Below are 23,498 nucleotides of genomic sequence, written 5' to 3'. Positions count from 1 at the left end.
CCACCTCCTCTGAGACCTCATTTAAGGGCTGACCCTCACTGAGGCAGCATCTCTTGGAGATCGCTCACCAGGGAGGATCACCTCAGCTCTGGTGAGTTCCCTTTTCCTTATACCTTCTGTATTTCTACCATTTTCATTGTAATTGCTATTCTTGTTAGTACCAGCATCGTTACTGCCAATACAATACCTAAGAGAGAACACATATTTTTCTGGTGTAAGTATTGATATTAGTATGAAATACATCGGAAATTTGTCTGAAATGGACAATTCTTATGTTAATGTCATTATTTTGTAGGGGAAGAGAGATATTCTGGAATCAGTGAGTCACAATTTGTTACAAAGCATCATTTTAAAGAGAATGTGTCTTCTTTTGAGGATGAAATCCAGAAATTTAGGGAGAAATTGCTATTTGTAGGGATGAAAAGCATTAGTTTGGGAAGAAAACCATAGTTTTGCAAGGATGAAGAGTGATACCTAAGAGTTTACTTTTCATTTCTGGGATAAGTATTGATGTTCATGTGACCTACTTCTAAAATCTGTCAGAAATGGATATTTCTGTTGGAAATGTCATTCATTTTTAGATGAAAAGAGTTATTCTGGAAACAATGTGTCATATTTGGCTACAAATGCTAATTTTGTAGAGAAATCAATTTCTTTTGGTGATGAAAACCACCTTTATGTCTAGAAAATGCTGTTTGTAGAGATGAAAAACATTATTTGGGTAAGAAAACCGTATTTTTCATGGGTAAAGAGTGATACCTAAGAGAGACCTTTTTATTTCTGGTATAAGTATTGATATTCCTGTGAAATTTTTCTAAAATCTGTCAGAAAAGGATATATCTGTTGGAAATGTCCTTATTTTGTAGAGGAGAAAAGGTGTTTCTGTTAGTAATGTCCTCAATTTGTAGAAGAGAAAAGGTATTCTGGAAGCAATGTGTCCTATTTTGCTACAAAGCTTCATTTTGTAGAGAAAATGTCTTCTTCTGGGGATGAAAACCAGTATTTCTGGGAAACAACGCTATTTTAAAGGGATAAAAAGCATAATTTTGGTGAGAAAACCATGTTTTTGCAAGGATGAAGTATGATTCTTAGGAGAGAACTTTTTATTTCTGGGATAGGTACTGATATTTGTGTGCCATTCTTCTAAAATTTGTCAGAAATCGATATTTCTGTTGGAAATGTCCTTATTTTGAAGAGGGAAAGAGGTCTTCCAATAACAGTGTTTCATATGCTGCTACATGGGACCATTTGTAGAGAAAACGATTTCTACTGGGGATGAAAACCACTTTATTGGGTAGAAAATGCTACTTGTAATGATGACAAGCTTTGTCTTGGTAAGAAAATGAATATTTTGCAAGATTCAAGAGTGATACCTAAGAGAGAACACATATTTTTCTGGTGTAAGTATTGATATTTGTATGAAATACATCGGAAATTTGTCTGAAATGGACAATTCTTATGTTAATGTCATTATTTTGTAGGGGAAGAGAGATATTCTGGAATCAGTGAGTCACAATTTGTTACAAAGCATCATTTTAAAGAGAATGTGTCTTCTTTTGAGGATGAAAACCAGAAATTTAGGGAGAAATTGCTATTTGTAGGGATGAAAAGCATTAGTTTGGGAAGAAAACCATAGTTTTGCAAGGATGAAGAGTGATACCTAAGAGTGTACTTTTCATTTCTGGGATAAGTATTGATGTTCATGTGACCTACTTCTAAAATCTGTCAGAAATGGATATTTCTGTTGGAAATGTCATTCATTTTTAGATGAAAAGAGTTATTCTGGAAACAATGTGTCATATTTGGCTACAAATGCTAATTTTGTAGAGAAATCAATTTCTTTTGGTGATGAAAACCACCTTTATGTCTAGAAAATGCTGTTTGTAGAGATGAAAAACATTATTTGGGTAAGAAAACCGTATTTTTCATGGGTAAAGAGTGATACCTAAGAGAGACCTTTTTATTTCTGGTATAAGTATTGATATTCCTGTGAAATTTTTCTAAAATCTGTCAGAAAAGGATATATCTGTTGGAAATGTCCTTATTTTGTAGAGGAGAAAAGGTGTTTCTGTTAGTAATGTCCTCAATTTGTAGAAGAGAAAAGGTATTCTGGAAGCAATGTGTCCTATTTTGCTACAAAGCTTCATTTTGTAGAGAAAATGTCTTCTTCTGGGGATGAAAACCAGTATTTCTGGGAAACAACGCTATTTTAAAGGGATAAAAAGCATAATTTTGGTGAGAAAACCGTGTTTTTGCAAGGATGAAGTATGATTCTTTGGAGAGAACTTTTTATTTCTGGGATAGGTACTGATATTTGTGTGCCATTCTTCTAAAATTTGTCAGAAATCGATATTTCTGTTGGAAATGTCCTTATTTTGAAGAGGGAAAGAGGTCTTCCAATAACAGTGTTTCATATGCTGCTACATGGGACCATTTGTAGAGAAAACGATTTCTACTGGGGATGAAAACCACTTTATTGGGTAGAAAATGCTACTTGTAATGATGACAAGCTTTGTCTTGGTAAGAAAATGAATATTTTGCAAGATTCAAGAGTGATACCTAAGAGAGAACACATTTTTTTCTTGTGTAAGTCTTGATATTAGTGTGAAACACATTGGAAATTTGTCTGAAATGGACAATTCTTATGTTAATGTCATTATTTTGTAGGAGAAGACAGATATTCTGGAATCAGTGAGTCATCATTTGTTACAAAGCATCATTTTAAAGAGAATGTGTCTTCTTTTGAGGATGAAAACCAGAAATTTAGGGAGAAATTGCTATTTGTAGGGATGAAAAGCATTAGTTTGGGAAGAAAACCATAGTTTTGCAAGGGTGAAGAGTGATACCTAAGAGTGTACTTTTCATTTCTGGGATAAGTATTGATGTTCATGTGACCTACTTCTAAAATCTGTCAGAAATGGATATTTCTGTTGGAAATGTCATTCTTTTTTAGATGAAAAGAGTTATTCTGGAAACAATGTGTCATATTTGGCTACAAACGCTAATTTTGTAGTGAAATCGATTTCTTTTGGTGATGAAAACCACCTTTATGTCTAGAAAATGCTGTTTGTAGAGATGAAAAACATTATTTGGGTAAGAAAACCGTATTTTTGCAAGGGTAAAGAGTGATACCTAAGAGAGACCTTTTTATTTCTGGTATAAGTATTGATATTCCTGTGAAATTTTTCTAAAATCTGTCAGAAAAGGATATATCTGTTGGAAATGTCCTTATTTTGTAGAGGAGAAAAGGTGTTTCTGTTAGTAATGTCCTCAATTTGTAGAAGAGAAAAGGTATTCTGGAAGCAATGTGTCCTATTTTGCTACAAAGCTTCATTTTGTAGAGAAAATGTCTTCTTCTGGGGATGAAAACCAGTATTTCTGGGAAACAGCGCTATTTTAAAGGGATAAAAAGCATAATTTTGGTGAGAAAACCATGTTTTTGCAAGGATAAAGAATGATTCTTAGGAGAGAACTTTTTATTTCTGGGATAGGTACTGATATTTGTGTGACATTCTTCTAAAATTTGTCAGAAATCGATTTTTCTGTTGGAAATGTCCTTATTTTGAAGAGGGAAAGAGGTATTCCAATAAGAGTGTTTCATATTTTGCTACAAGGGACCATTTGTGGAGAAAACGATTTCTATTGGGGATGAAAACCACATTATTGGGTAGAAAATGCTACTTGTAATGATGACAAGCTTTGTATTGGTAAGAAAATGAATTTTTTGCAAGATTCAAGAGTGATACCTAAGAGAGAACACATTTTTTTTCTGGTGTAAGTCTTGATATTAGTGTGAAATACATGGGAAATTTGTCTGAAATGGACAATTCTTATGTTAATGCCATTATTTTGTAGGAGAAGAGAGATATTCTGGAATCAGAGAGTCATCATTTGTTACAAAGCATCATTTTAAAGAGAATGTGTCTTCTTTTGGGGATGAAAACCAGTAATTTAGGGAGAAATTGCTATTTGTAGGGATGAAAAGCATTAGTTTGGGAAGAAAACCACAGTTTTGCAAGGATGAAGAATGATACCTAAGAGTGTACTTTTCATTTCTGGGATAAGTATTGATATTCATGTGACCTACTTCTAAAATCTGTCAGAAATGGATATTTCTGTTGGAAATGTCCTTATTTTGAAGAGGGAAAGAGGTATTCCAATAACAGTGTGTCATATGTTGCTACAGGGGAACATTTGCAGTGAACACGATTTCTATTGGGGATGAAAACCACTTTTTCTGGTAAAAAATGCTACTTGTAATGATGAAAAGCTTTGTATTGGTAAGAAAATGAGTTTTTTGCAAGATTCAAGAGTGTTACCTAAGAGAGAACACATTTTTTTCTTTTGTAATTCTTGATATTAGTGTGAAATACATGGGAAATTTGCAAGAAATTGATAATTCTTATGTTAATGTCATTATTTTGTAGGAGAAGACAGATATTCTGGAATTAGTGAGTCATAATTTGTTACAAAGCATCATTTTAAAGAGAATGTGTCTTCTTTTGGGGATGAAAACCAGTAATTTAGGGAGAAATTGCTATTTGTAGGGATGAAAAGCATTAGTTTGGGAAGAAAACCATAGTTCTGCAAGGATGAAGAGTGATACCTAAGAGTGTACTTTTCATTTCTGGGATAAGTATTGATATTCATGTGACCTACTTCTAAAATCTGTCAGAAATGGATATTTCTGTTGGAAATGTCATTCTTTTTTAGATGAAAAGAGTTATTCTGGAAACAATGTGTCATATTTGGCTCCAAACGCTAATTTTGTAGAGAAATCGATTTCTTTTGGTGATGTAAACCACCTTTATGTCTAGAAAATGCTGTTTGTAGAGATGAAAACATTATTTGGGTAAGAAAAGCATATTTTTGCAAGGGTAAAGAGTGATAGCTAAGAGAGACCTATTTATTTCTGGTATAAGTATTGATATTCCTGTGAAATTTTTCTAAAATCTGTCAGAAAAGGATATATCTGTTGGAAATGTCCTTATTTTGTAGAGGAGAAAAGGTGTTTCTGTTAGTAATGTCCTCAATTGGTAGAAGAGAAAAGGTATTCTGGAAGCAATGTGTCCTATTTTGCTACAAAGCTTCATTTTGTAGAGAAAATGTCTTCTTCCGGGGATGAAAACCAGTATTTCTGGGAGACAACGCTATTTTAAAAAGATAAAAAGCATAATTTTGGTGAGAAAACCATGTTTTTGCAAGGATAAAGAATGATTCTTAGGAGAGAACTTTTTATTTCTGGGATAGGTACTGATATTTGTGTGCCATTCTTCTAAAATTTGTCAGAAATCGATATTTCTGTTGGAAATGTCCTTATTTTGAAGAGGGAAAGAGGTATTCCAATAACAGTGTTTCATATGTTGCTACAGGGGACCATTTGTAGAGAAAACGATTTCTATTGGGGATGAAAACCACTTTTTTGGGTAGAAAATGCTACTTGTAATGATGACAAGCTTTGTATTGGTTAGAAAATGAATTTTTTGCAAGATTCAAGAGTGATACCTAAGAGAGAACACATTTTTTTCTGGTGTAAGTCTTGATATTAGTGTGAAATACATCGGAAATTTGTCTGAAATGGATAATTCTTATGTTAATGTCATTATTTTGTAGGGGAAGAGAGATATTCTGGAATCAGTGAGTCATCATTTGTTACAAAGCATCATTTTAAAGAGAATGTGTCTTCTTTTGGGGATGAAAACCAGTAATTTAGGGAGAAATTGCTATTTGTAGGGATGAAAAGCAATAGTTTGGGAAGAAAACCATAGTTTTGCAAGGATGAGGAGTGATACCTAAGAGTTTACTTTTCATTTCTGGGATAAGTATTGATATTCATGTGACCTACTTCTAAAATGTGTCAGAAATGGATATTTCTGTTGGAAATGTCCTTATTTTGAAGAGGGAAAGAGGTATTCCAATAACAGTGTGTCATATGTTGCTACTGGGGAACATTTGCAGTGAAAACGATTTCTATTGGGGATGAAAACCACTTTTTCTGGTAAAGAATGCTACTTGTAATGATGAAAAGCTTTGTATTGGTAAGAAAATGAATTTTTTGCAAGATTCAAGAGTGATACCTAAGAGAGAACACATTTTTTTCTGGTGTAAGTCTTGATATTAGTGTGAAATACATGGGAAATTTGCAAGAAATGCATTATTCTTATGTTAATGTCATTATTTTGTAGGGGAAGAGAGATATTCTGGAATCAGTGAGTCATAATTTGTTACAAAGCATCATTTTAAAGAGAATGTGTCTTCTTTTGGGGATGAAAACCAGTAATTTAGGGAGAAATTGCTATTTGTAGGGATGAAAAGCATTAGTTTGGGAAGAAAACCATAGTTCTGCAAGGATGAAGAGTGATACCTAAGAGTGTACTTTTCATTTCAGGGATAAGTATTGATATTCATGTGACCTACTTCTAAAATCTGTCAGAAATGGATATTTCTGTTGGAAATGTCATTCTTTTTTAGATGAAAAGAGTTATTCTGGAAACAATGTGTCATATTTGGCTACAAACGCTAATTTTGTAGAGAAATCGATTTTTTTGGTGATGAAAACCACCTTTATGTCTAGAAAATGCTGTTTGTAGAGATGAAAAACATTATTTTGGTAAGAAAACCGTATTTTTGCAAGGGTAAAGAGTGATACCTAAGAGAGACCTTTTTATTTCTGGTATAAGTATTGATATTCCTGTGAAATTTTTCTAAAATCTGTCAGAAAAGGATATATCTGTTGGAAATGTCCTTATTTTGTAGAGGAGAAAAGGTGTTTCTTTTAGTAATGTCCTCAATTGGTAGAAGAGAAAAGGTATTCTGGAAGCAATGTGTCCTATTTTGCTACAAAGCTTCATTTTGTTGAGAAAATGTCTTCTTCTGGGGATGAGAACCAGTATTTCTGGGAAACAACGCTATTTCAAAGGGATAAAAAGCATAATTTTGGTGAGAAACCCATGTTTTTGCAAGGATAAAGAATGATTCTTAGGAGAGAACTTTTTATTTCTGGGATAGGTACTGATATTTGTGTGCCATTCTTCTAAAATTGGTCAGAAATCGATATTTCTGTTGGAAATGTCCTTATTTTGAAGAGGGAAAGAGGTATTCCAATAAGAGTGTTTCATATGTTGCTACAGGGGACCATTTGTAGAGAAAACGATTTCTATTGGGGATGAAAACCACTTTATTGGGTAGAAAATGCTACTTGTAATGATGACAAGCTTTGTATTGGTAAGAAAATGAATTTTTTTTCAAGATTCAAGAGTGATACCTAAGAGAGAACACATTTTTTTCTGGTGTAAGTCTTGATATTAGTGTGAAATACATCGGAAATTTGCCAGAAATGGATAATTCTTATGTTAATGTCATTATTATGTAGGGGAAGAGAGATATTCTGGAATCAGTGGGTCATCATTTGTTACAAAGCATCATTTTAAAGAGAATGTGTCTTCTTTTGGGGATGAAAACCAGTAATTTAGGGAGAAATTGCTATTTGTAGGGATGAAAAGCATTAGTTTGGGAAGAAAACCACAGTTTTGCAAGGATGAAGAGTGATACCTAAGAGTGTACTTTTCATTTCTGGGATAAGTATTGATATTCATGTGACCTACTTCTAAAATCTGTCAGAAATGGATATTTCTGTTGGAAATGTCCTTATTTTGAAGAGGGAAAGAGTTATTCTGGAAACAATGTGTCATATGTTGCTACAGGGGAACATTTGTATTGAAAACAATTAACATTTGTATTGAAAACAATTTCTATTGGGGATGAAAACCAATTTTTCTGGTAAAAAATGCTACTTGTAATGATGACAAGCTTTGTATTGGTAAGAAAATGAATTTTTTGCAAGATTCAAGAGTGATACCTGTATGGGAGATCACAATGTGAACCACTGATTGATCAGCTGAGGCAAGTGTGGGGTCAGCTGTGGGAGCACAGGTGAAAGTTATGTAGCTGTGCTCCCTGGAGGGGTGGAGTTCGACTCCACCTCCTCTGAGACCTCATTTAAGGGCTGACCCTCACTGAGGCAGCATCTCTTGGAGATCGCTCACCAGGGAGGATCGCCTCAGCTCTGGTGAGTTCCCTTTTCCTTATACCTTCTGTATTTCTACCATTTTCATTGTAATTGCTATTCTTGTTAGTACCAGCATCGTTACTGCCAATACATTTGGCGAGCCAGGCAGGACCCACTGACTTGGCATCTAGAAATATAAGGAAAAAAAAAATGTCCTTTGTGTGGAAAATCTTTAATTGGTACAAGGGGGAGACGACCACCCCCTTAGGGACATGCCTTCCTGGACAAATTCCAGGTTTTGAGCCGTCCCCACATTACCAATTAGCAACAATTATTGAGCAATGTGGCCCTTTAAGAGTACCAAATAACATGGATGCCTATTGTCTAACTGATTACTTTCTAGGACTACAAAAAGATATCTTAATTACAAAAGAAAAGCGAATGGCTGCATCTATGGCAGCCTGGCCATTATTAAATGCCTTAAATCGGGCAGAGATAAAATCAAACAACATTGCACATGAAAATGAATTGTTAAAGGCCCGTATTGAAAATTTGGAAGGTGAGATCAATCTATTGACGGGAACAAAACCGTCATTTTCTTCCTCCAACCCTCAAATCAGATACATTTCATTTAATGACGATCAGGATCCTGAAGAAATGAATCAAAATAAGATCACTAAATCTGATCTAGAGAAACCACCTGAGATGGACTCACTAGTAGTCCGTCCAGTAATAACTCAAAAAACAAAGAAAATTCAAGATCGACCAGGAGGGGTGCCTCCTGATCAATGGCCCCCTGCCGAATCTTTTTTACATGTAACAGCCCGTCCATATACGCCTACTGAACTCATGGACCTAGTGCAACGATTTAGGCAAAGGCCAAGGGAAAGTGTTCCAGCTTGGTTATTACGGTTATGGGATTCAGGGGCAGATAGTGTACTGGTTAGTGGCCCCGAAGTATCTAAGTTGGCCACAATAACAATACATCCTGCCCTTCGGCAGAGACTGTATGCTGGGACTCAGTTCCCTGAAGAAAACCATTCAATTGTAGAATGGATAATGGCTGCTTGCCGCATGGTGTGGACAAATAAAACTGACATGCCAGTAAACACAGGGATGTGGTCTTCTATGGAAGACCTTCAAAATTATATACGCGAATTAGGTATGAGAGAGGCTATCTACGAAGACACATTCGATAGCCCTGATATGGTTAAATTTTCTGCGGGAATGAGGGACCTAATTTTACAGCAAGCACCCTCTCATATTTATGGAACCTTGGTTTCCATACTTAATCCAGTAGTATCCGCAGAGGCAGTAGTCCAACAAGCCGCCCAATTGGTAGCAGACCTCGGAGAAACTGAGCGTTTACGAGCTAAGCGCAATATCAGGGTGATTGAGGATGCCGAGGCTTTTCCAATAGCGCGAGCCAGAAGATCGGCCCCGCGAACTTCTCGGGCAGGACCTGTTAGGGTATCCCGGAAACAAATGTTTAATGATCTGCTCCGGGCAGGCGTTCAGTTTTCAAAAATTGATGGGCAGCCCAATCAGGTTCTCCTTCAGTTGTGGAAGCAACTGAAGGATGAACAAAAATTTCAGAATAAACCCAAAAGGCCAGGGATAAGATTTATAGAGCGGCGACCAACAACAACATGGAATTTAGAAGATTTTATAGTTCCAAATAGGAAAAAGAAGCCACCTCAGGTGCCTCGGGTTGCGACACCGGAGGTATCGGAGGTAAAAGACTTGAATCTGGCTCAGTTCATGGCTTGACGAGGGATGTCAGTCCCCCTAGGGCCTCTAGACGGGACCGGAGGCCCTATGTGGAACTGACGATATACTGGTCCCGAGAGAATATACAGAAGGTTATGGCCCTAGTTGATACCGGGGCAGAGACATCTGTAATATATGGAGACCCAACTAAATTTAAAGGTAATAGAGTGATGCTTGGAGGTTTTGGGGGACAAACCATTCCGGTCACCCAAACCTGGGTAAAACTGGGGGTCGGGCGTCTTCCACCACGGGAGTACAAGGTATCCATTGCTCCAATTCCAGAGTATATATTAGGAATTGATATCCTGTGGGGTCTGGCTCTCCATACAACAGTGGGAGAGTTCCGATTACGGCAGAGATGCATTAGAATCCGGGCAATCCAGACAATATTGAGAGGCCATGCAAAACATGAGCCTATTTATTTGCCGAAGCCACGCCGGATTACTAATGTGAAACAGTACAGACTCCCGGGTGGGCAGGATGAAATAACAAAGACGGTGCAGGAATTAGAAAGAGTGGGTATTATAAGGCCTGCACATAGCCCATATAACTCCCCAATATGGCCAGTGCGAAAACCGGATGGAACATGGAGGATGACAGTAGACTATAGGGAATTAAATAAGGTCATGCCACCTGTTCATGCGGCTGTACCCAATATTGCCTCCCTAATGGACACACTAAGCAGGGAAATCAAAACATATCACTGTGTCTTGGATTTGACGAATGCATTCTTCAGTATTCCAATCAGTGAAGAATCGCAAGATCAGTTTGCATTTACATGGGAAGGGAGGCAATGGACTTTCCAGGTCCTACCCCAAGGGTACGTACATTCGCCCACTTTTTGTCATAATTTAGTGGCACGTGATCTGGCTAAGTGGGAAAAGCCAAATAATGTCAATTTATATCATTATATTGATGACCTCCTGTTAACATCCGATTCGTTAGAGGCGGTGAGACAAGCAGCAGATTTGTTGATAGCTTATCTGCAGAAAAGAGGGTGGGCTATAAACCCACAGAAGGTGCAAGGTCCGGGGCTATCTGTAAAATTCCTGGGAGTAATTTGGTCCGGGAAAACCAAAGTACTACCCAGTGCAGTAGTAGATAAAGTCCAAGCGTTTCCAGTCCCTACAACATCAAAACAATTGCAAGAATTTTTGGGTATATTGGGGTATTGGCGCTCCATTATACCTCATTTAGCTCAGCTATTAAGGCCATTATATAAGCTTACAAAGAAGGGTCAATCATGGAATTGGGGAAAGATAGAACAGGATGCTTTCCAACAGGCAAAACTGACAGTTAAACAAGCTCAGGCGTTGGGTATATTTGATCCGACCCTCCCAGCTGAACTAGATGTTCATGTTACTCAAGATGGTTTTGGCTGGGGCCTGTGGCAACGCCAGAGTTCTGTTCGAACCCCCATTGGATTCTGGTCTCAGGTTTGGCACAGAGCAGAAGAACGATATAGCATGATTGAGAAACAGTTATTGGCTGCCTATTCGGCATTACAAGCAGTAGAGCCGATAACGCAAACAGCAGAGGTCATAGTTAAGACTTCATTACCAATCCAGGGGTGGGTGAGAGATTTGACTCACCTTCCTAAGACGGGGGTGGCCCAAGCACAAACGGTGGCACGATGGGTCGCCTATCTAAGCCAGAGAAGCAGTCTGTCTTCATCTCCACTTAAAGAAGAACTACAGAAGATCCTAGGCCCAGTGACGTATCACAGTGATACATCAAAAGAACCGATGGTTGCTCCACCAGAGAAGAGTCCCATTCAGGAAGGAAGATATCCTATTCCTGAAGATGCCTGGTATACGGATGGGTCCAGCAGAGGCAACCCGAGCAAGTGGCGAGCAATAGCATACCACCCCTCTACTGAGACCATCTGGTTTGATGAGGGGGATGGTCAAAGCAGCCAATGGGCAGAATTGCGAGCCGTGTGGATGGTTATAACTAAAGAACCTGGTGACGGCGTCCTGAACATCTGTACAGATAGTTGGGCTGTGTACCGGGGGCTCACACTGTGGATTACGCAATGGGCTACCCAGGAATGGACTATCCACGCCCGACCGATTTGGGGTAAAGACATGTGGGTAGACATTTGGAATACGGTCAAACACAGGACAGTATGTGTCTACCATGTCTCTGGTCATCAACCCTTGCAGTCACCAGGAAATGATGAAGCTGACACACTGGCCCGAATCCGATGGATTGAGAATTCACAATCTGAAAATATTGCCCGTTGGTTACATCAGAAGCTACGGCATGCTGGACAGAAGATAATGTGGGTGGCCGCTAAAGCATGGGGGCTGCCTGTACAACTATCTGATATCGTTCAAGCATGTCAGGATTGCGATGCTTGCTCAAAGATGAGACCGAGACCGTTGCCTGAAACAACATCCCACATTGCTAGAGGATATAGTCCTCTTCAGAGATGGCAGGTCGACTACATTGGGCCCCTCCCTCGGTCTGAGGGGGCGAGATATGCCCTGACCTGCGTTGACACTGTAAGTGGACTGCTGCAAGCCTATCCTGTACCAAAGGCAAATCAAGCATACACAATTAAGGCACTTACTAAACTGATGTCTGCATACGGGACACCTCAAGTTATCGAGAGTGACCAAGGGACTCACTTCACTGGAGCGATGATACAGCGCTGGGCAGAAGAAAACAACATTGAATGGCGATTCCACCTGCCATATAACCCAACAGGGGCAGGCCTTATTGAACGTTATAATGGTATCCTTAAGGCTGCCCTGAAGACAGACTCTCAGTCCCTGCAGGGGTGGACAAAAAGATTATATGAAACCGTGCGGGACCTGAATGAAAGACCTCGGGATGGCAGACCCAGTGCCCTGAAAATGTTACAAACTATATGGGCCTCCCCTCTTAGGATCCAAATTACAGGCACCGATAATAAGGTAAAACCGCAGGTTGGTACTGAAAATAATCTTCTGCTCCCTGCCCCTGAGAATTTAGAACCAGGAATCCATAAGATAAATTGGCCTTGGAAGGTGCAGGTAGGACCCAAATGGTGTGGCCTACTTGCACCTTGGGGGAGATTATTGGAGGTGGGAGGTTCAGTCACCCCCTCGGTGATAGGTACATGGCCTACTGACATCGTGGTCAATACTCCGGCCTTTATTGCTAAAGGAACACCTATTATGTCCCTATGGCAGATCAAGACGCCTCCTCTGGTGCCAGATATAGTTATACAGCCACAGATATCTGGCCAGAGGGTATGGTATCGGAGGCCGGGACATAATCCAGTACAAGCAGAAGTATTGACCCAAGATAAGAATACGGCCTGTATCTTGCCCTGGAGGGCGGATCTTCCCCTCCTGGTACCCTTGAAACATCTATATTACTCCCCTTAAGATTGATTCTAAGCCTCTAGGACCATTACTCTGGACTGATGAAACGCAGACGGACCTGCACTTCAAGATGATTTGTCTCCGGTAACATCTATCAAGCACTGGCCCATGGAAGATCATAAACACCCATCCAATCATCATCATTTGAATAATATCAACATCTAATGCGACGGGAGATTGTATCAGCGTCGTGATTGGATCTCTGTAATAAGGGGAACTCATCTAATAATTGGTTCACGTTGTGAAGGGGTGGAGTGTATGGGAGATCACAATGTGAACCACTGATTGATCAGCTGAGGCAAGTGTGGGGTCAGCTGTGGGAGCACAGGTGAAAGTTATGTAGCTGTGCTCCCTGGAGGGGTGGAGTTCGACTCCACCTCCTCTGAGACCTCATTTAAGGGCTGACCCTCACTGAGGCAGCATCTCTTGGAGATCGCTCACCAGGGAGGATCACCTCAGCTCTGGTGAGTTCCCTTTTCCTTATACCTTCTGTATTTCTACCATTTTCATTGTAATTGCTATTCTTGTTAGTACCAGCATCGTTACTGCCAATACAATACCTAAGAGAGAACACATATTTTTCTGGTGTAAGTATTGATATTAGTATGAAATACATCGGAAATTTGTCTGAAATGGACAATTCTTATGTTAATGTCATTATTTTGTAGGGGAAGAGAGATATTCTGGAATCAGTGAGTCACAATTTGTTACAAAGCATCATTTTAAAGAGAATGTGTCTTCTTTTGAGGATGAAAACCAGAAATTTAGGGAGAAATTGCTATTTGTAGGGATGAAAAGCATTAGTTTGGGAAGAAAACCATACTTTTGCAAGGGTGAAGATTGATACCTAAGAGTGTACTTTTCATTTCTGGGATAAGTATTGATGTTCATGTGACCTACTTCTAAAATCTGTCAGAAATGGATATTTCTGTTGGAAATGTCATTCATTTTTAGATGAAAAGAGTTATTCTGGAAACAGTGTGTCATATTTGCCTACAAAGGCTTATTTTGTAGAGAAATCGATTTCTTTTGGTGATGAAAACCACCTTTATGTCTAGAAAATGCTGTTTGTAGAGATGAAAACATTATTTGGGTAAGAAAACCGTATTTTTCCAAGGGTAAAGAGTGATACCTAAGAGAGACCTTTTTATTTCTGGTATAAGTATTGATATTCCTGTGAAATTTTTCTAAAATCTGTCAGAAAAGGATATATCTGTTGGAAATGTCCTGATTTTGTAGAGGAGAAAAGGTGTTTCTGTTAGTAATGTTTTCAATTTGTAGAAGAGAATAGGTATTCTGGAAGCAATGTGTCCTATTTTGCTACAAAGTTTCATTTTGTAGAGAAAATGTCTTCTTCTGGGGATGAAAACCAGTATTTCTGGGAGACAGCGCTATTTTAAAGGGATAAAAAGCATAATTTTGGTGAGAAAACCATGTTTTTGCAAGGATAAAGAATGATTCTTAGGAGAGAACTTTTTATTTCTGGGATAGGTACTGATATTTGTGTTCCATTCCTCTAAAATTTGTCAGAAATCGATATTTCTGTTGGAAATGTCCTTATTTTGTAGAGGGAAAGAGGTATTCCAATAAGAGTGTTTCATATGTTGCTACAAGGGACCATTTGTGGAGAAAACGATTTCTATTGGGGATGAAAACCACTTTATTGGGTAGAAAATGCTACTTGTAATGATGACAAGCTTTGTATTGGTAAGAAAATGAATTTTTTGCAAGATTCAAGAGTGATACCTAAGAGAGAACACATTTTTTTCTGGTGGAAGTCTTGATATTAGTGTGAAATACATTGGAAATTTGTCTGAAATGGATAATTCTTATGTTAATGTCAATATTTTGTAGGGGAAGAGAGATTCTGGAATCAGTGAGTCATCATTTGTTACGAAGCATCATTTTAAAGAGAATGTGTCTTCTTTTGGGGATGAAAACCAGTAATTTAGGGAGAAATTGCTATTTGTAGGGATGAAAAGCATTAGTTTGAGAAGAAAACCACAGTTTTGCAAGGATGAAGAGTGATACCTAAGAGTGTACTTTTCATTTCAGGGATAAGTATTGATATTCATGTGACCTACTTCTAAAACCTGTCAGAAATGGATATTTCTGTTGGAAATGTCCTTATTTTGAAGAGGGAAAGAGGTATTCCAATAACAGTGTGTCATATGTTGCTACAGGGGAACATTTGCAGTGAAAACGATTTCTATTGGGGATGAAAACCACTTTTTCTGGTAAAAAATGCTACTTGTAATGATGAAAAGCTTTGTATTGGTAAGAAAATGAGATTTCTGCAAGATTCAAGAGTGATACCTAAGAGAGAACACATTTTTTTTCTGGTGTAATTCTTGATATTAGTGTGAAATACATCGGAAATTTGCCATAAAAGGATAATTCTTATGTTAATGTCATTATTTTGTAGGGGAAGAGAGATATTCTGGAATCAGTGAGTCATCATTTGTTACAAAGCATCATTTTAAAGAGAATGTGTCTTCTTTTGGGGATGAATACCAGTAATTTAGGGAGAAATTGCTATTTGTAGGGATGAAAAGCATTAGTTTGAGAAGAAAACCACAGTTTTGCAAGGATGAAGAGTGATACCTAAGAGTGTACTTTTCATTTCTGGGATAAGTATTGATATTCATGTGACCTACTTCTAAAGTCTGTCAGAAATGGATATTTCTGTTGGAAATGTCATTCTTTTTTAGATGAAAAGTGTTATTCTGGAAACAGTTTGTCATATTTGGCTACAAACGCTGATTTTGAAGAGAAATCGATATCTTTTGGTGATGAAAACCTCCTTTATGTTTAGAAAATGCTGTTTGTAGAGATGAAAAACTTTATTTGGGTAAGAAAACCGTATTTTTGCAAGGGTAAAGAGTGATACCTATGAGAGACCTTTTTATTTCTGGTATAAGTATTGATATTCCTGTGAAATTTTTCTAAAATCTGTCAGAAAAGGATATATCTGTTGGAAATGTCCTTATTTTGTAGAGGAGAAAAGGTGTTTCTGTTATTAATGTTTTCAATTTGTAGAAGAGAAAAGGTATTCTGGAAGCAATGTGTCCTATTTTGCTACAAAGCTTCAATTTGTAGAGAAAATGTCTTCTTCCGGGGATGAAAACCAGTATTTCTGGGAGACAACGCTATTTTAAAAAGATAAAAAGCATAATTTTGGTGAGAAAACCATGTTTTTGCAAGGATAAAGAATGATTCTTAGGAGAGAACTTTTTATTTCTGGGATAGGTACTGATATTTGTGTGCCATTCTTCTAAAATTTGCCAGAAATCGATTTTTCTGTTGGAAATGTCCTTATTTTGAAGAGGGAAAGAGGTATTCCAATAAGAGTGTTTCATATTTTGCTACAAGGGACCATTTGTGGAGAAAACGATTTCTATTGGGGATGAAAACCACATTATTGGGTAGAAAATGCTACTTGTAATGATGACAAGCTTTGTATTGGTAAGAAAATGAATTTTTTGCAAGATTCAAGAGTGATACCTAAGAGAGAACACATTTTTTTCTTGTGTTAGTCTTGATATTAGTGTGAAATACATTGGAAATTTGTCTGAAATGGATAATTCTTATGTTAATGTCATTATTTTGTAGGGGAAGACAGATATTCCGGAATCAGTGAGTCATCATTTGTTACAAAGCATCATTTTAAAGAGAATGTGTCTTCTTTTGGGGATGAAAGCCAGTAATTTAGGGAGAAATTGCTATTTGTAGGGATGAAAAGCATTAGTTTGGGAAGAAAACCATAGTTTTGCAAGGATGAAGAGTGATAACTAAGAGTGTACTTTTCATTTCTGGGATAAGTATTGATATTCATGTGACCTACCTCTAAAATCTGTCAGAAATGGATATTTCTGTTGGAAATGTCATTCTTTTTTAGATGAAAAGAGTTATTCTGGAAACAATGTGTCATATTTGGCTACAAACGCTAATTTTGAAGAGAAATCGATTTCTTTTGGTGATGAAAACCACCTTTATGTCTAGAAAATGCTGTTTGTAGAGATGAAAAACATTATTTGGGTAAGAAAACCGTATTTTAGCAGGGGGAAAGAGTGATACCTAAGAGAGACCTTTTTATTTCTGGTATAAGTATTGATATTCCTGTGAAATTTTTCTAAAATCTGTCAGAAAAGGATATATCTGTTTGAAATGTCCTTATTTTGTAGAGGAGAAAAGGTGTTTCTGTTAGTAATGTCCTCAATTGGTAGAAGAGAAAAGGTATTCTGGAAGCAATGTGTCCTATTTTGCTACAAAGCTTCATTTTGTAGAGAAAATGTCTTCTTCTGGGGATGAAAACCAGTATTTCTGGGAGACAGCGCTATTTTAAAGGGATAAAAAGCATAATTTTGGTGAGAAAACCATGTTTTTGCAAGGATAAAGAATGATTCTTAGGAGAGAACTTTTTATTTCTGGGATAGGTACTGATATTTGTGTGCCATTCTTCTAAAATTTGTCAGAAATTGATATTTCTGTTGGAAATGTCCTTATTTTGAAGAGGGAAAGAGGTATTCCAATAAGAGTGTTTCATATGTTGCTACAGGGGACCATTTGTAGAGAAAACGATTTCTATTAGGGATGAAAACCACTTTTTTGGGTAGAAAATGCTACTTGTAATGATGACAAGCTTTGTATTGGTAAGAAAATGAATTTTTTGCAAGATTCAAGAGTGATACCTAGAGAGAACACATTTTTTTCTGGTGTAAGTCTTGATATTTGTGTGAAATACATCGGAAATTTGTCTGAAATGGATAATTCTTATGTTAATGTCATTATTTTGTAGGGGAAGACAGATATTCCGGAATCAGTGAGTCATCATTTGTTACAAAGCATCATTTTAAAGAGAATGTGTCTTCTTTTGGGGATGAAAGCCAGTAATTTAGGGAGAAATTGCTATTTGTAGGGATGAAAAGCATTAGTTTGGGAAGAAAACCATAGTTTTGCAAGGATGAAGAGTGATAACTAAGAGTGTACTTTTCATTTCTGGGATAAGTATTGATATTCATGTGACCTACCTCTAAAATCTGTCAGAAATGGATATTTCTGTTGGAAATGTCATTCTTTTTTAGATGAAAAGAGTTATTCTGGAAACAATGTGTCATATTTGGCTACAAACGCTAATTTTGAAGAGAAATCGATTTCTTTTGCTGATGAAAACCACCTTTATGTCTAGAAAATGCTGTTTGTAGAGATGAAAAACATTATTTGGGTAAGAAAACCGTATTTTAGCAGGGGGAAAGAGTGATACCTAAGAGAGACCTTTTTATTTCTGGTATAAGTATTGATATTCCTGTGAAATTTTTCTAAAATCTGTCAGAAAAGGATATATCTGTTTGAAATGTCCTTATTTTGTAGAGGAGAAAAGGTGTTTCTGTTAGTAATGTCCTCAATTGGTAGAAGAGAAAAGGTATTCTGGAAGCAATGTGTCCTATTTTGCTACAAAGCTTCATTTTGTAGAGAAAATGTCTTCTTCTGGGGATGAAAACCAGTATTTCTGGGAGACAGCGCTATTTTAAAGGGATAAAAAGCATAATTTTGGTGAGAAAACCATGTTTTTGCAAGGATAAAGAATGATTCTTAGGAGAGAACTTTTTATTTCTGGGATAGGTACTGATATTTGTGTGCCATTCTTCTAAAATTTGTCAGAAATTGATATTTCTGTTGGAAATGTCCTTATTTTGAAGAGGGAAAGAGGTATTCCAATAAGAGTGTTTCATATGTTGCTACAGGGGACCATTTGTAGAGAAAACGATTTCTATTAGGGATGAAAACCACTTTTTTGGGTAGAAAATGCTACTTGTAATGATGACAAGCTTTGTATTGGTAAGAAAATGAATTTTTTGCAAGATTCAAGAGTGATACCTAGAGAGAACACATTTTTTTCTGGTGTAAGTCTTGATATTTGTGTGAAATACATCGGAAATTTGTCTGAAATGGATAATTCTTATGCTAATGTCATTATTTTGTAAGGGAAGACTGATATTCTGGAATCAGTGAGTCATCATTTGTTACAAAGCATCATCTTAAAGAGAATGTGTCTTCTTTTGGGGATGAAAGCCTGTAATTTAGGGAGAAATTGCTATTTGTAGGGATGAAAATCCTTAGTTTGGGAGGAAAACCATAGTTTTGCAAGGATGAAGAGTGATACCTAAGAGTGTACTTTTCATTTCAGGGATAAGTATTGATATTCATGTGACCTACTTCTAAATTCTGTCAGAAATGGATATTTCTGTTGGAAATGTCATTCTTTTTTAGATGAAAAGAGTTATTCTGGAAACAGTGTGTCATATTTGGCTACAAACGCTGATTTTGAAGAGAAATCGATTTCTTTTGCTGATGAAAACCACCTTTATGTCTAGAAAATGCTGTTTGTAGAGATGAAAAACATTATTTGGGTAAGAAAACCGTATTTTTGCAAGGGAAAGAGTGATACCTAAGAGAGACCTTTTTATATCTGGTATAAGTATTGATATTCCTGTGAAATTTTTCTAAAATCTGTCAGAAAAGGATATATCTGTTTGAAATGTCCTTATTTTGTAGAGGAGAAAAGGTGTTTCTGTTAGTAATGTCCTCAATTGGTAGAAGAGAAAAGGTATTCTGGAAGCAATGTGTCCTATTTTGCTACAAAGCTTCATTTTGTAGAGAAAATGTCTTCTTCTGGGGATGAAAACCAGTATTTCTGGGAGACAGCGCTATTTTAAAGGGATAAAAAGCATAATTTTGGTGAGAAAACCATGTTTTTGCAAGGATAAAGAATGATTCTTAGGAGAGAACTTTTTATTTCTGGGATAGGTACTGATATTTGTGTGCCATTCTTCTAAAATTTGTCAGAAATTGATATTTCTGTTGGAAATGTCCTTATTTTGAAGAGGGAAAGAGGTATTCCAATAAGAGTGTTTCATATGTTGCTACAGGGGACCATTTGTAGAGAAAACGATTTCTATTAGGGATGAAAACCACTTTTTTGGGTAGAAAATGCTACTTGTAATGATGACAAGCTTTGTATTGGTAAGAAAATGAATTTTTTGCAAGATTCAAGAGTGATACCTAGAGAGAACACATTTTTTTCTGGTGTAAGTCTTGATATTTGTGTGAAATACATCGGAAATTTGTCTGAAATGGATAATTCTTATGCTAATGTCATTATTTTGTAAGGGAAGACTGATATTCTGGAATCAGTGAGTCATCATTTGTTACAAAGCATCATCTTAAAGAGAATGTGTCTTCTTTTGGGGATGAAAGCCTGTAATTTAGGGAGAAATTGCTATTTGTAGGGATGAAAATCCTTAGTTTGGGAGGAAAACCATAGTTTTGCAAGGATGAAGAGTGATACCTAAGAGTGTACTTTTCATTTCAGGGATAAGTATTGATATTCATGTGACCTACTTCTAAAATCTGTCAGAAATGGATATTTCTGTTGGAAATGTCATTCTTTTTTAGATGAAAAGAGTTATTCTGGAAACAGTGTGTCATATTTGGCTACAAACGCTGATTTTGAAGAGAAATCGATTTCTTTTGCTGATGAAAACCACCTTTATGTCTAGAAAATGCTGTTTGTAGAGATGAAAAACATTATTTGGGTAAGAAAAGCATATTTTTGCAAGGGTAAAGAGTGATACCTAAGAGAGACCTTTTTATTTCTGGTATAAGTATTGATATTCCTGTGAAATTTTTCTAAAATCTGTCAGAACAGGATATATCTGTTGGAAATGTCCTTATTTTGTAGAGGAGAAAAGGTGTTTCTGTTAGTAATGTCCTCAATTTGTAGAAGAGAAAAGGTATTCTGGAAGCAATGTGTCCTATTTTGCTACAAAGCTTCATTTTGTAGAGAAAATGTCTTCTTCTGGGGATGAAAACCAGTATTTCTGGGAAACAGCGCTATTTTAATGGGATAAAAAGCATAATTTTGGTGAGAAAACCATGTTTTTGCAAGGATAAAGAATGATTCTTAGGAGAGAACTTTTTATTTCTGGGATAGGTACTGATATTTGTGTGCCATTCTTCTAAAATTTGTCAGAAATCGATATTTCTGTTGGAAATGTCCTTATTTTGAAGAGGGAAAGAGGTATTCCAATAAGGGTGTTTCATATGTTGCTACAGGGGACCATTTGTAGAGAAAACAATTTTCATTGGGAATGAAAACCACTTTATTGGGTAGAAAATGCTACTTGTAATGATGACAAGCTTTGTATTGGTAAGAAAATGAATTTTTTGCAAGTTTCAAGATTGATACCTAAGAGAGAACACAATTTTTTCTGGTGTAAGTCTTGATATTAGTGTGAAATACATTGGAAATTTGTCTGAAATGTATAATTCTTATGCTAATGTCATTATTTTGTAGGGGAAGAGAGATATTCTGGAATCAGTGAGTCATCATTTGTTACAAAGCATCATTTTAAAGAGAATGTGTCTTCTTTTGGGGATGAAAACCAGTAATTTAGGGAGAAATTGCTATTTGTAGGGATGAAAAGCATTAGTTTGGGAAGAAAACCATAGTTTTGCAAGGATGAAGAGTGATACCTAAGAGTGTACTTTTCATTTCTGGGATAAGTATTGATATTCATGTGACCTACTTCTAAAATCTGTCAGAAATGGATATTTCTGTTGGAAATGTCATTCTTTTTTAGATGAAAAGAGTTATTCTGGAAACAATGTGTCATATTTGGCTACAAACGCTGATTTTGAAGAAAAATCGATTTCTTTTGCTAATGAAAACCACCTTTATGTCTAGAAAATGCTGTTTGTAGAGATGAAAAACATTATTTGGGTAAGAAAAGCATATTTTTGCAAGGGTAAAGAGTGATAGCTAAGAGAGACCTTTTTATTTCTGGTATAAGTATTGATATTCCTGTAAAATTTTTCTAAAATCTGTCAGAAAAGGATCTATCTGTTGGAAATGTCCTTATTTTGTAGAGGAGAAAAGGTGTTTCTGTTAGTAATGTCCTCAATTGGTAGAAGAGAAAAGGTATTCTGGAAGCAATGTGTCCTATTTTGCTACAAAGCTTCATTTTGTAGAGAAAATGTCGTCTTCTGGGGATGAAAACCAGTATTTCTGGGAGACAACGCTATTGTAAAGGGATAAAAAGCATAATTTTGGTGAGAAAACCATGTTTTTGCAAGGATAAAGAATGATTCTTAGGAGAGAACTTTTTATTTCTGGGATAGGTACTGATATTTGTGTGACATTCTTCTAAAATTTGTCAGAAATCGATATTTCTGTTGGAAATGTCCTTATTTTGAAGAGGGAAAGAGGTATTCCAATAAGAGTGTTTCATATGTTCTGCAGGGGACCATTTGTAGAGAAAACGCTTTCTATTGGGGATGAAAACCACTTGTTTGGGTAGAAAATGCTACTTGTAATGATGGCAAGCTTTGTATTGGTAAGAAAATGAATTTTTTGCAAGATTCAAGAGTGATACCTAAGAGAGAACACATTTTTTTCTTGTGTAAGTCTTGATATTAGTGTGAAATACATCGGAAATTTGTCTGAAATGGATAATTCTTATGCTAATGTCATTATTTTGTAGGGGAAGAGAGATATTCTGGAATCAGTGAGTCATCATTTGTTACAAAGCATCATTTTAAAGAGAATGTGTCTTCTTTTGGGGATGAAAACCAGTAATTTAGGGAGAAATTGCTATTTGTAGGGATGAAAAGCATTAGTTTGGGAAGAAAACCATAGTTTTGCAAGGATGAAGAGTGATACCTAAGAGTGTACTTTTCATTTCTGGGATAAGTATTGATATTCATGTGACCTACTTCTAAAATCTGTCAGAAATGGATATTTCTGTTGGAAATGTCATTCTTTTTTAGATGAAAAGAGTTATTCTGGAAACAATGTGTCATATTTGGCTACAAACGCTGATTTTGAAGAGAAATCGATTTCTTTTGCTAATGAAAACCACGTTTATGTCTAGAAAATGCTGTTTGTAGAGATGAAAAACATTATTTTGGTAAGAAAAGCATAATTTTGCAAGGGTAAAGAGTGATACCTAAGAGAGACCTTTTTATTTCTGGTATAAGTATTGATATTCCTGTGAAATTTTTCTAAAATCTGTCAGAAAAGGATATATCTGTTGGAAATGTCCTTATTTTGTAGAGGAGAAAAGGTGTTTCTGTTAGTAATGTCCTCAATTGGTAGAAGAGAAAAGGTATTCTGGAAGCAATGTGTCCTATTTTGCTACAAAGCTTCATTTTGTAGAGAAAATGTCTTCTTCTGGGGATGAAAACCAGTATTTCTGGGAAACAGCACTATTTTAAAGGGATAAAAAGCATAATTTTGGTGAGAAAACCATGTTTTTGCAAGGATAAAGAATGATTCTTAGGAGAGA

Source organism: Coturnix japonica, chromosome 2 (assembly GCF_054131305.1).
Source record: "Coturnix japonica strain WE chromosome 2, WE-NBRP24, whole genome shotgun sequence".
NCBI classification, from domain to species: domain Eukaryota; kingdom Metazoa; phylum Chordata; class Aves; order Galliformes; family Phasianidae; genus Coturnix; species Coturnix japonica.
This window is presented reverse-complemented; position numbering follows the sequence as displayed.